The sequence below is a fragment of the Monodelphis domestica genome, chromosome 3, assembly GCF_027887165.1.
Source record: "Monodelphis domestica isolate mMonDom1 chromosome 3, mMonDom1.pri, whole genome shotgun sequence".
In the NCBI taxonomy this organism is placed as follows: domain Eukaryota; kingdom Metazoa; phylum Chordata; class Mammalia; order Didelphimorphia; family Didelphidae; genus Monodelphis; species Monodelphis domestica.
This window is the reverse complement of record NC_077229.1, coordinates 536,179,815-536,193,454: the sequence shown is the minus strand read 5'-3', so window position 1 is coordinate 536,193,454 and position 13,640 is coordinate 536,179,815. Positions and strand designations below refer to the sequence as shown.

At 35.3% G+C, this 13,640-nt stretch overlaps 1 protein-coding gene across 3 annotated transcripts in view; it reads right to left on the bottom strand.

Annotated features, from left to right (window-relative positions):
* LOC103092330 (uncharacterized) overlaps positions 1-7,841 on the bottom strand; it is a 39,860-nt gene extending 32,019 nt beyond the window's left edge. The window contains exons 1-2 of one of the 3 annotated variants that reach the window (XM_007486592.3): positions 7,470-7,841; positions 7,131-7,264 (exon numbers count right to left, since the gene is read on the bottom strand). The gene's annotated coding sequence lies outside the window, so the exon portion shown is untranslated. The remainder of the gene's footprint in view (positions 1-7,130; positions 7,265-7,469) is intronic. The other 2 variants (XM_007486593.3, XM_007486594.3) reach the window with 2 other exon arrangements.
* Between the last annotated feature and the right edge of the window lie 5,799 nt (positions 7,842-13,640).

The window sequence follows — 13,640 nt, the reverse complement described above, 5'->3', positions numbered from 1 at the left end:
TTGCCTAAAACTTGAATTAACAACTACAGTCAGAAGACAAGCTATAATTGAGAAGCATTTTATTATATAAAAGTGAAAAACAAAAACAAAAACAACCACTTGTGAGAACCCAAGGCCAGATGGCAACATTGAACATCTATGGGTGCTTAGTGAGGTATCAGGTTCAATTAATGTATAAATGGAGATTTTGAGCCTTTGGACGTCATCCCCCATAAGTCCCTTAGTATTTCCCCAAATTCCTTTTTTTCTGCATCCCTGCATTTTGTGTGATTGTATTTAAGTTCTTTACTGTAAGGCTATCTGCTCAAAAGTTTTTTGAGAATTTGTAATTGCTTTGTGATAAGCCAAACTATGAGTTTTTAAATTAATAATCAATAACTAAATATTATATCTTATATAATTTTATTAATAATAACTAAAACAAAAGAACTGCCTGACTTCAGCCTGGTAGCAGGTCCAAGAGAGGAAGAGGGAGGAGTTACAGCCACTTAAATACAATCACGCAAAATGCGGGGATGCAGGAAAAGGGAATTTTGGGAAATACTAAGGTACTTCTGGGGGATGAAGTCCAAAGGCTCAAAATCTCCATTTATACATTAATCAATACATATTCAATTAATACTACTAGTTAGCTGATGAGAACAATGTTCTAGCAATATTTATCAAAATTTCCTAGTGAAATCATACTGTGTTGGGTATTTCTTGAGGCTATGGATTTCAGAGATCTAAAATTAAGTCAATTTGAAGTAGTTAAAAGGAGTTAAAGGGCACAGGTTCTAATTCTGTTTCTGCAACTAACTAGCTGTTTGGTTTGGGAGAGAGTTGGTTCATTTCTCTTAGATTTAGTTTCTTCATTTCTAGAATTAAGAAATTGTGCTGGCTCATCATCTTGTCATAGTCAACATTTCTGAAAAAGAAGTTCCCCTCCCCCACCAAAAAGCCAAGCCATTCTTTCTCCAAACTTACTACCATCCTCACCACCATTTTTTCATAGGAAACTTGTTCTTGATCTTCCCTATCCTGCTTAGATGCACAGTCTATAACATCACTCAGACATATATTACCCTATAATATCACTCACATTGCTCCTCTATGTATTTCTCATTTCTTCTCATGTAGACTCATCTCTTAGTCTTTCCTCATCCTAATGTATCTTCCAGACAACTACTAAAATAATCTGCTGTTGATGTGGAATCTAGAAACCCCCAAACTAGCCTGGTGAGATCTGATGACCCCCCCAGTTTAGTTAGCTTGAAGGTGAAGACCTCAAGTTTGACTCTGTCATATGAGTTTCCTCCTGAGAGAAAAGCCCAACCTCCTCAATTAACTATTTATAAAACATGTATTAGACAAATTGGTCAAATGGTGAATTGACACTTGTTAATATGAGACTTTAGCTTCACTACACATAGTATTATATTTCAAGAAATATTCAGACACTGTTCACTGTTTCACTGTTGGCTGTGAGGAGCCAAAAGACAGCAAAGAATCTCACCAGAGCTCATGTTCATGAGGCAAAAGACCATAAAAGACCCCCCATCCCACAGGCTCCCGATTATATGAAGTTTTCTCCACCCATCAGCTCTCCTTGTCAATTCTCAGGAATCAATCACAGTCTCCCAATTTGCCTAGCACTAGGGGGGGAGGGGAGGAAGGGGCAGTGCTTATGGTCTTTTAGGGTATGAAGTTTTCTAGTAAAAGATTCTTTCTAAGTGTTAGTGACTAACTAACTGTGAAAAGCAGGGGACTCCAAGTTCTTGATTGATCAAGTTAAAATAAACAAAAGGAATTTAAATTCTCTTTCCCATAAGAGAAATATAAATCAACAAAACAACCACAAAATTTCACCTCATAATCTGCAAAATTATGACAAAAGATGGCAATTGTCAATGTTGAGGGCTTGTTTGAAGATAGGTGCATTAGGTAAAGTTGTAAAATGGTACAACTATTTTTGCAATATGGAATGTGATTGTGAAAATCACCTTTAAAGATGTTATAATATTAATTTTTGGTCGCCAAGGAATTTACCTATAAAATTCCTAAAATGAAACACTCAAGTCAGAATGGAGTTTATAGTGGTTTAATCACAACAGGAGTAAGAAAGAAGGAGAGGGAGAGAAGAAGAGAGGAGGAAAGGGAAAAGATTAACTCAACTTTCTGGCAGAGCCAGAGGGAGTTTAGGCCCGAAGGCCAAGATAGAAAGAAGAATCAGTCCTTGACTCACTTGACCGATCTGAAGGAAAGCTGTCTGCGGGCCTCCTCCCTGCTCAAGCTCCTAGCACGAACTGGTGCCTAGCCCTGTCCACGGGAAGTGAGCGAATTCCAGAGGCTGTTTTCTATCTCACTTCCTGTGCCTCACAAGTGCCAATGGTGGCTCAAGCTTGGCTTAGGACAGACCAGGTGGACAGTTAGTTATTTCTTATTTGTCATTGACTAGCACATGCCTGTGTAGTGTGGGTGTGCACAATCCTGGGTGCTAGACCAAGCAAGATGGAGATTTTAAAATTCACAGGAATCATGTAAATAAAGCGACAAAATTTTTTAAATTTGACCCAGAGATTCCACTAGTAGACCTATATACCCCATGGAGGTCATTGATAAGAAGAAATATACATCAAAATACATATAGCCAGACTTTTTTGTTGTGGCAGAGAATTGGGAACAAATTAGATAGCCATCAACTGGGTAATGACTAAACAAATTGTGGTACATGAATGTTATGGAATATTATTGTGCCAAATGTAATGAATACAGAGAAGTATTGAAAAACTTGTATTAACTGGTACAGAAAAAGAAAAAGGAAATGGTATACATAATGATTATAACCACACAAGTACTGGTAAATATTGTAACAAGTAAAAATTCCAAGAAACAGCATTCTGAATATTAAAAATAAATTTATTAATTAGACTAACCAATAACCAACAAATTAATGGTCAATTATTCTCTTGATAATCAGAAACCATGATATAAGGTTTAGGGTTGTCTTAAATACAGCCGATGTCTCTCTGACAGTTCATTATTCAACCTACCCCCAAATATCAAAGGATATTAATAATGAGAAGATGGGCTAATAACTCTCAGCCGCTCCTAGATTATTTTATCCAATGATTATGGGATGAAGTCATATGAGGAGGCCTGGTCATGAGATTTTACTTGCCTTTGGCAAGTTAGGCACAAAAATCAAAGATCAAAATCACCTCCAAAAGTCATATTGTCCTGCACCTCAATAGGGGAGACTAAGGACAGAAGTTCATCACCACCAGCTTCCTTGGAAATAAAAGTAAAGGGAGCAAAGAGAAGTCATCTCTTTTAGGCAATTCAATGATTCTTTTCTTTTTACTTTTTTGTAAAAATCCTTACCTTCTGATTTAAAATCAATACTGTATATTAGTTCCAAGGAAGAAGAGCATCAAGGATAGACAATGGCTCTCAAATCACTGAGTCACCTAACTTCACCTTTAGTGATTCTTAAATTGCCTTTCCTTAGTCTTGATTCCTTCTTTTTTTTTAAACGCTTTTGGCTTTGTTCTAATGTTTCTTATTATTATATGGACTCATTGAATATGATTTGCTCTAGTTTTCAAAGTGTATGATTAAAATTCTCTGGAGACTATATTAATTTATAATTATTTATTAGTAAAGGTTAGAGAGAGAGAGAGAGAAATCACATGATCACCTGGCCACATTAATTACTAGCCATTTGCACTTCACTGCTCTTCTCACAAGAGTCTCTAGTCTGAAAGAAAGTTAGCTCCTCATAAGGCCAATGATATCACTCCTTCTGCATCTCTCTGGTTGGACAGACGACCTCATTCTGGGTCAGAGCCAAATGTTCTGGAAATAAGGAGTAATGCAGGACTTGGGGCCAGCCTCTTCTTGGAGCCAGTGAGCCATGAGACCTTTGGTGTCTTCCCATAGTATGGCATGCTTACTTGATCAAAGGGAGGGGCTGATATTGATGCAAGTGGGTTTTAAATAGAATGAGAGGGGTACAATTTATTAAATTCTCACAAAAGGATACACTACTTGGGTCAAGTTTTTTTACCTTCTATTTTTAACAGGTTTTTTCTCCTTCCAAGGAAAAGAAGATTTGATGGAAAAAAATATACAATTAAAAATCATAATCATGAATGTAAATGAAATGAACTCATTCATAAAATGGAGGAGGGTAGCATAGTAGACAGACAACAATATGTCATCATAATAAATAAACTGAAATATAAGGATTCATAAAGAATTAAAATGAAGGAGCTGAGCCTTTTTATTATGTCAGGTAAATTTTTTAAAAATTAGGGTTGATAATTGTGATCTCACACAAGGCAACATTAAAATTTAATATGTCTAAGAGATAAACAGTGAGACTAAATTATTCTTTAAAGCATCATAGATAATGATATGAAATCATTACTTAATATATATGCATCAAAAGAGAAAACATAATAACATTAAAAATTCATTAAAAAACTGCTAGATGGTTCAGTGGATTGAGAGCCAGACCTAGAGATGGGAGGTCCCGGATTCAAATATGACCTCAGAAACTTTTTAGCTATGTGACCCTTGTGCAAATCATTTAACCCCCAATGCCTACCCACTACCATTCTTCTTCCTTGGAACAAATACAAAGTAGTAATTCTAAAAAGAAAGCTAAGATTTTTTTTTTTAGTTGCACTAAGACTTTTTTTAAGCCCTTAAGGATTAAAACTGCATTAAGAGTTGTGGAACATGCTAAGGAGATATATTAAACATATTTTTTATTCATCACCATCACAGCAACAATCACAATCAACAAAAAGACTTTTTGAAGAAAAATGTCAAAGTTAGAACAATTAATTTCCCAAGATATATGCCTCCCCAAAGAAAGAAAGCAGTATAAATAATTTCATTAAAGAAAATATTTTTAATACCTTGTACAACCATAAGCTTTCCACCACTTTCCCCCTGACTATTAGTAGAATAGAATAGAGGGAATGAAGATTTGCAAGGGGTTTTGTAGGATTCCAGGAAGAATCTCTGGGCTGAGCCACAGAGACCCAGCTCTGATCTGGTCAGACAGCATTCCAATGCATGATTTATGAGCAGGCCATGCGGTCTTTGTTCTGGGAGTTTGAAAAGAGCTGGCTGAACTTACCACGCCTCTAGCTTGTACGTCACTGATTTGTCAAGCCAATATAAATCCACTATATGCATTACCTATCTCTTACATCATTATCTTAATAAATAGTCAGGAAGGATGCCTCTCTTTCTCTTTTCCTTTTCTCTCTCTCTCTCACCTGCCTGCTGGCCACATGGATCACTCCTGTTATGGAGATCCATTGTGCCTTTAAAGATCTTTTTTCTTTATTCTTTTCCTTCCTACTCACCTCACACCTGATTCCTAATCCATGCATTCTTGGTTATTTTTTATCTTCCTTTGTCAGAGCTGGGCCTCTGTGGCTCAGCCCAGAGACTCTTCCTGGAATCCTACAGGTTTGAGCATGCAAGAACTTTGGAAAAGCAGCTTGGCACACACCTGGAACAATATGGGCTCCCATTCTGGAATGGGAGAAGTGTATAAAAAGAGACATTTGGATTCTGTAGGGGTCCATTGATCTTTGGACACTGGGCAGTGCAGAAGCTTACTTCCTATGGCCATTTTGGATCGTATTATAGGAGATAGCCAAAGTATCTGACAGATTTGGAGGTTCCTGATATCCAGAGTCTTTCTTTGATTCTGAAACTGGTGACATCAATTTACATCTGGATCATCTGTTGTGCGTAAGCTGCAAGGACCTGAAAATATCTAGCCTAAATAGAGCCATACCATCTGGGCTCAGGCCTCTAGCTCTAAGCTATCGTATCTGACAAACTGAATTGTGTTCCTGTTTATAGTGGCTAGCTAGTTAGAAATATTTTAGGCAAATAGAGAGTGCATGAGTTTAGCCCAACTTCATTGGGACCAAAGAGACCTTTTGCAGGTCAGACTGGGGGGATGAGATAAGAATTTGGTATCCCCTCCTGTATTTGATGAAATAAACCACATTCTAGTTTATATCATCCTGAGAGAGAGCAGTTAGATTATGTTGTCAGCATCCTATAGCACTGAGGCCTACATCTGGGCTACAGTCCTCAATTACCCTCGAGTCCAAAACTGGTTAAAATACAACCTAGTGACTTTTATCAGGTCCTCTACTCATTTTTTTTTCACTATTTCTCCTTCAGAGAACTCATTCATTTATGATTTAAGCTAAGATTTTAGTTGATGATACCCAGATATTTATCTCCAGGCTTACCTTTCATTTTCAGTTTAATGTTTCCAATTCCTTCCATATTTGTTATCTTTACCTCCATAATCTGCCTCTCCTCTCATTCCTTTCCACACTACATTATGGGCTTTCTGTACCATGCCTCAGAAACCTCTTCACTCCAGTCTTAAAATTTACACTTTGGAAGTATCCTACTCTCATCATGTTTCTCCCTTTATTTAATTGGATGGTTCCTCTGAGAATCACAGCCTAAGGAGGACAGCCAAGCCAATCAAGACTCTCTACTCCTCAGGCTACATTTTGGACTTTCTCTACCATTTCCCCATGCCATGTACTTTTTCTTAAGTTTTCTTTTTTAGGTTGTGTTCCCTTATTAGAATGTAAATTCCTTGAGGACAGAGACTGTCCTCTTGCCTGTATTTATTTTTCCATTGCTTAGCACAATTCCTGACATATAGTGAGCATTTAATAATTTTACTGACTGACTACAAACCTTCCAATTACCCCCACATCTATCAGAACATGTGATTATCATTTCCTCAATCACTCAGCTTGAAATCTTTCTCTTTTGATTCCCATAATTAGTCATCTACCAAATCATACTGTCACAGCCAGGCTATTATTTCCAATTATTTAGATTGTTACAGTATTACTCTAGTATTTTTCATCTTTTCCTCCTTTCGATCTATTCTCCACACTGCTCTCATATTAATCATCCTAAGAAACCGATTTCGTCCTGTCACTGATCAAAAACTTTCAATCATTCTCTGTCCAGTTCATAGGACAAAGTTTAAATTCTTTGACCTTCCTTGAAATTAAGTTGTTTAACTACTCCAAACCTCAGTTTCTTCATCTGTAAAGAAGAAATGATAATATTTATCCTACCTATCTTGCAGAATTGTTTTGAGTAAAGTATTTTGTGGAGGCAGAGCCAAGATGGTGAAGTAGAAGCATGGAGAACTTGATCTACTCTGAGAATCCTCTCCCACCAACCTTAAAATAAGGCTTCAAATTGAATACTGGAATGAAAGAATAAACAAAGTGTTAAAAGTAAATATAATTTGGATAGGGGGAAAGAAAGTAATACAGAGGGATAAACATATAAATATAGAATTTATTAACAGATAAGGGTAAAGTTTTGGGAATGAGGGGAAAAGGTTAACATCTGATAATTAACCCAGTTATTAAACCCACTATCTAAATACTTTAATCTAATCTAACTACCTAAGCTTCCTAAGGTTAAGTCCAACAGATTTCTCACACACAGAGATTACTTGGTGGTTCAGGTCCAGGGATCCAGCTGAGTTCTCAGTTGTCTCAGAGAAAAGAGGGTTTCTCCAAGTTTCACTCTGTCCACCAGAGTGTATGGATATGTCCTCTCAACCTTGTATGGTGGAATTAAAAGAGGCTGCTTGCTAGCTGTCCAGGGGAGTCCAGGAGAGATCAGATCTTCACCTTTCAAGCTTCACTCTCAGGTCCAGTGTGTCAGTTGGGGAACTGTCTCTTTAACAGTTTAGAATCCTGACAGCCCTGGGAGAATTCTCATGCCCTGTGTCAATCATTCCTTGCATAAATTTTATTTTCCTTTGCTACAAAAGGGATGAAATGAAGCAACTTTCCTATAGAAAGCAACTTAAAACATAGGCAGAGAGGATCTATTTCACTACTGTAAAGGTGAAGATTAATGGTTGGACAATAATTTTATGAAATTATGTTGTCACCAATATTTATTATATCTCGAGTTAGAATTTTATTTACAAGTATTTATAAATAGAGAAGAGAAATGTGAGGGGGATAGAGAAGTTATATATCCTATCAACCTAAATATTTTGCTCCAGGTCTGCTTGTTCTAGGCAGAGATTAATTAGCTCTCAACCAGGAAGGCTCGTAGTGAGTAACTACATGGCCTCCTCCAAGATGGAAGCTAGTCTTTTCAGAAACTAGGAAAGGAGTCAGCTTTTCACTCACCAACGAAGTAGTCCAGGAGTCAGAGTCCAAATTGAAACCAAGCTCCAAGCCCATGATCTACACTGCAGTCTCTAGCAAAGCTCCCTGTCTGTTATCAAGGGAGACCTTCAGCCTCTGGGCTAGAGCCTTGAGGATGACTTTGTCATTCTGTCATTACCTTATTGAAGCATCTTGAACTATATTTCTCTACCAAACTATTTTGGAGAGGCCATTAAATAGGCTAGATAGAACATTTTTGGGGGTAACAGATAGAAAGGTCAGGGCACTAGATAGCTTCAAGACCAGAAGAAAGACTCATATGAGCTTAGAGGGAGGATAACTAGAAATTAGAGTTGGGAAAATTTCCCTGGCCCTACTTCCTTTCCCTATTTCAATCTTTTTAAATAAACCCTTTTGTTATAAGGAAAAAACAAGTCCAATTGAGCCAGTCCAGCCTTCCAGCCTGACCCAGACAGAGACAATTAAGTTTACAACTTAACATCTTAATAAACAAAATAATTCACATTCAATTTCATTGGGAAATCAATTTGTCAAAAAAAATAGATTCAGGAGAAACAATCTAAGAATTATTGGACCACCTGAAAGTCATGATAAAAAAAAATACCTAGACATCATATTAAAAGAAATTATCAAAGAAAACTGCCCTGATATTCTTGAACAAAGGGTAAAACAGAAATTGTAAGAATCTACCAATTGCTTCCTGAAATAAATCCTCAAATGGCAACTCCCAGGAACGTTACAGTCAAATTCAAGAACTCCCAGGTCAAGGAGAAAATACTACAAAGTTAGAAGGACACAATTCAAATATCATGGAGCTGCAGTCAAGATTACATAGGACTTAGAAGCTTCTACATTAAAAGATTAGAAGGCTTGACATATGACATTCTAGAAGGCAAAGGGACTAGGTTTACAACCAAGAATCACCTACTCAACAAAACTGAATATATTCTTTCAGGAGAAAAAATGGCCATTTAATAAAATAGAAGATTTCCAAGCATTTTTTAATGAAAAGACAAGACCTAAATAGAAATTTTGATGTTCAAATATAAGACTCAAAAAAAAGCATAAAAAGGTAAACAAGAAAGAGAAAATGAAAGGGATTCAATAAGGTCAAACTTTATATTCCTACATGGAAACTAATTGAAACTCAAACTTTTTATGATCATCAGAGTCATTACAAGGAGGGTATCAGTAAGCTGATTGTGATAACATGATATACAAAAAATGGGGTTGAAAAAGAGGATCAAACTGAGGGAAAAGGGAAGGGAGAGGTAGAATGGGGTAAATACTCTCACCTAAAGAGCTGTGAAAAAAACTATTATGAGGAGGAGAGGATGAGAGTAGTGACAGGTAATACTCAAACCTTACTTGCATTTGAATTGCTCAGATTGGAAGTAACATACCTACTCAATGGAGTAGAATCATTAAACTAATAAATAAGAGTAGGAGTTGATTTTATGAAAAAACAATAACAAATAAAATAGATACAGCATTGGTTAATTTCATTTGAAAAAGGAAAAAAAACTTGATACTTGATATAATTCCATAAGAATTTAATATCAACTGAGATAGTAGACTTACAAAATACTTTTTAAAAAAAGATATTTTATTTTTCCAATTGTGCATAAAAATAATTTTCCATATATGTTTTCTGAAGTTATAAGATCCAAATTGTCTTTCTTCCTTCCCTCCCCCATGTAGGGGATGGTAAACAATTTGATCAGGGTTACATCAAGCAAAACCCATTTCCATATTTCCATATTGTTCATTGTGTAAGAAAATGCTCATATAAAACCAAAACTCCAAAATAAAAATGCAGATAAACTAAAGTAAAAAATAGTATGCTTTGATTAGCCAACAGTTCTTATAAATCCTAGTAGATAAGTCTCACATTTGATCATCATACATATTGTGTACAATGTTCTCTTGTTTCTGCTTATTTCACTCTGCCTCAGTTCAAGTGGGTCTTTTCAGCTCTTTCTGAAATCATCCTTTTCATCAAATCTTACAGCAAATAGTATTCCATTACCATTGTGTAAATGGAGTTTTGTGCCCCAGGACTACATTCCCCAGAATTTCTTTTCACAGAATTCTTTGAATTAAATTCCTCACATTGCATCCTAACATTTTGTAAATAATTTTTTGTGAACTCCACCCCTTCATACTCTTCTCCCCCCACCCCCACTGTGGGCAGGTTATCTCTCTCTCAACTCACAGTTTTTTGTTTCCTTTACTTCAAGTTTATTATGAATAAATTCTTATACTTGCAGTATTGGATATAATTTTTAATCTTACAGCATCATATACCACAATTTGTTCAGCCATTCCCCAATCAATAGACATCTACTCAATTTGCAATTCCATACCATTAAAAAGAGCTGCTATAAATCTTTTTGTACAGGTAGATCAACCCCCCCCCCACCTTTTTTAGATTTCTTTGGAATATAGACTGTAAGGAGGAAAAGGGATTAATTTTATAAAAAGGTTGAACTAGATTATATTTAGAATAGGCCAGGAATTTAATTTATTCCAGAGAGATTTATTTACAATTTATTTACAAAATATAGAAAGAGTGAAGTAAGAAAATCAGAGAGAAGATAGGATAAGATATCTAGCCTAAGCACTAAGTAATTTTCTCCGACCCCTGGCTGAAAACCAGGCAGGGGAGTTTAGTCCTTAACCTGAGACGCATCAGCCCTTATAGACAAGGACCTGGGGATGCAGGGAGCCTCTCTCAAGAAGATAGGTCTCTCCTCTGGGGCTAGTCTCTTCAGAAAATCCAGGAAAGGAGTCAGCCTTCTTCACTCACCACATGTCAGTTCAAAGGAAGAGATTTAAAAACAGCTTCACCAGGAACAGGGTCTCATGTCCAGTCAGCAGATTCTTCTCCAGCCTCAACTCCAAAGAATGAAGAATTGTCTCTCACAGAAAGTTGTAATTCCTTTTAAAGACACTTTCTTTTGCATCACTTCCTTTGCCTTCCTCCAGTTTTTACATGGAAAATTTAGTCTTAAGTCTTGCTTAGGAATACCCAGGAGGCAATCAGTTGATTCTGATTTGTCACCCACTATTGCACACGTGGGTCACAGACCTTTCCACTAAATGATTAAGTGGGATCTTTACACTTTTGGTGATTAGATCTAAAAATGGGCAGATCTCCCCACTCAATTGTAAGTAGCATGTTTATACTTTTGGTGATTAAATCTAAAAATGGGAAGGGGAGTCAATTTTCACAATCAGGGGGAGAGTTAATTAATTTCATTTTCACAATCAGGGGAGAGTTAAATTAATCTTCACAAGATGTAGTAATGGTATTATTGAATCAAAAGGGTACTATTGGGTCAAAGGATCATTGTTTTATAACCCTCTGAGCATAGTCCAAATTATCCTCCAGAATGGTTGGATCAGTTTCCAAATCCATCAACAATGTCTTAGTATCACAAGTTTGCCACAATTGCCTCCAACATTTATCATTTTCCTTTACTGTCATATTGGCCAATTTGATAGGTATGAGCTGTTAAAATTAAAATTAAACTTAAACTTAGAGATGTTTTAATTTGCATATCTCTAATCAAGAGTGATTTAGGACATTTGCTTATATGATTATTGATGGCTTTGATTTCTTCATCTGAAAATTGCTTGTTCACATCCTTTGACCAGTTGTCAGTTGGGGAATGACTTGTATTCTTACAAAATTTACTTAGTTCTATGAGACTCATATGAGAAATTTTTTATAAAAAATTTCCCCCAGTTTGTTGTTTCCCTTTTAATCTTGGTTACATAGGTTTTCTTTGTACAAAACCTTTTTAATATAATATAATCAAAATTATTCATTTTATATCTTATAATGTTCTCTGTCTCTTGTTTGGTCATAAATTCTCTTCTCTACAGATCTGACAGGTAAACTATTCTATGTTCCACTGATTTACCTTTCGTCTAAATCATAGACGCATTTTGACCTCATCTTGGTATAAACTGTGAGATTCTGGTCTATCCTTAGTTTCTGCCATAGTTTTCCAGTTTTACTAGCATTTTTTAGTGAGTTTCTGTCACAAAATCTGGGATCTTTGGGTTTATTAAATACTAGATTGCTAAAGTTATTAATTCCTATACATTGTGTATCTAATCTATTTCATTGTTCTACTATTCTGTTTCTCAGCCAGTACCAGATTGTTTTGATGATTACTGCTTTATGGTACAGTTTGAGATTTGGTACTTCAAGGGCATCTTCGTTCACACACATATTTTTTTTTTCATTAATTCTCTAGATATTTTTGATCTTTTGTTCTTCTAGAACAAAATTAATTTTGTTATTAATTTTTTCTAGTTCTATAAAATAATTTTTGGTAGTTTGACTAGTACAGCACTGAATAAATAAATTAATTTGGGGAAAACTGTCATTTTTATTATATTAGCTTGACTTATCCATGAGTAATTAACATTTTTCCAATTGTTTGTTCAGATATGACTTCATTTGTGTGAAAAGTGTTTTATAATTGTGTTCATATAATTCCTGTTTTGTTTTAGCAAGTAGATTCCCATGTATGAGTTATTTTAAATGGAATTTCTCTTTCTATCTATTATTGCTAGATTTTGTTGGTAATATGTAAAAATACTGATGATCTATGTGGGTTTGTTTAGTATCCTACAACTTTGCTAAAATTATTAATTACTGCAACTGATTTTTTAGTTGATTCTATAGGATTCTCTAAGTATTCCATCATATCATCTGCAAAGAAAGATAGTTTGATTTCCTCATTGTCCACTTTAACTCCTTTAATTTCTTCCTCATTTATTGCCAAAGCTAGTATTTCTAGTACAATATTAAAAGTGGTGATATTTGCTAATGGTTTTAGATAGATACTAATTATTTTAAGGAAAGGCCTATATTTTCCCCTATGCATTCAAGTGTTTTTAATATGAATGGGCATTATATTTGTCAATTTTTTCTATATCTATTGAAATAATTATGTGATTTCTGTTAGTTTTGCTATTGATATGATCAACTATGCTGATTGTTTTCCTAATATTGAACCATCCTTGAGTTTCTGATATAAATTTCATCTGGCTATTGTGAATGATCCTTATGATATATTGCTAGAGTCTCTTTGCTAGTATCATATTTAAGTTTTTTTGCATCAATATTCATTAAGGAAATTGGTCTATAATTTTCTTTCTCAGTTACTGGTCTTCCTGGCTCAGGTATCAGCACCATTTTTGTGTCATAAAAAGAATTTTGTAGGACTCCTTCTTTGTCAATTTTCCCAAATAGGTTATATAAGTAATGTGATTAATTGTTCTTAAATGTCTGATAGAATTCATTTATTCCCATTTGGCCCTGGGGAGCTTTTGTAAGGGGGTTCTTTGAAGGCTTGTTCAATTTCTTTTTTTTCTGAGATGAGACTACTCAAGTATTCTACTTTTTTA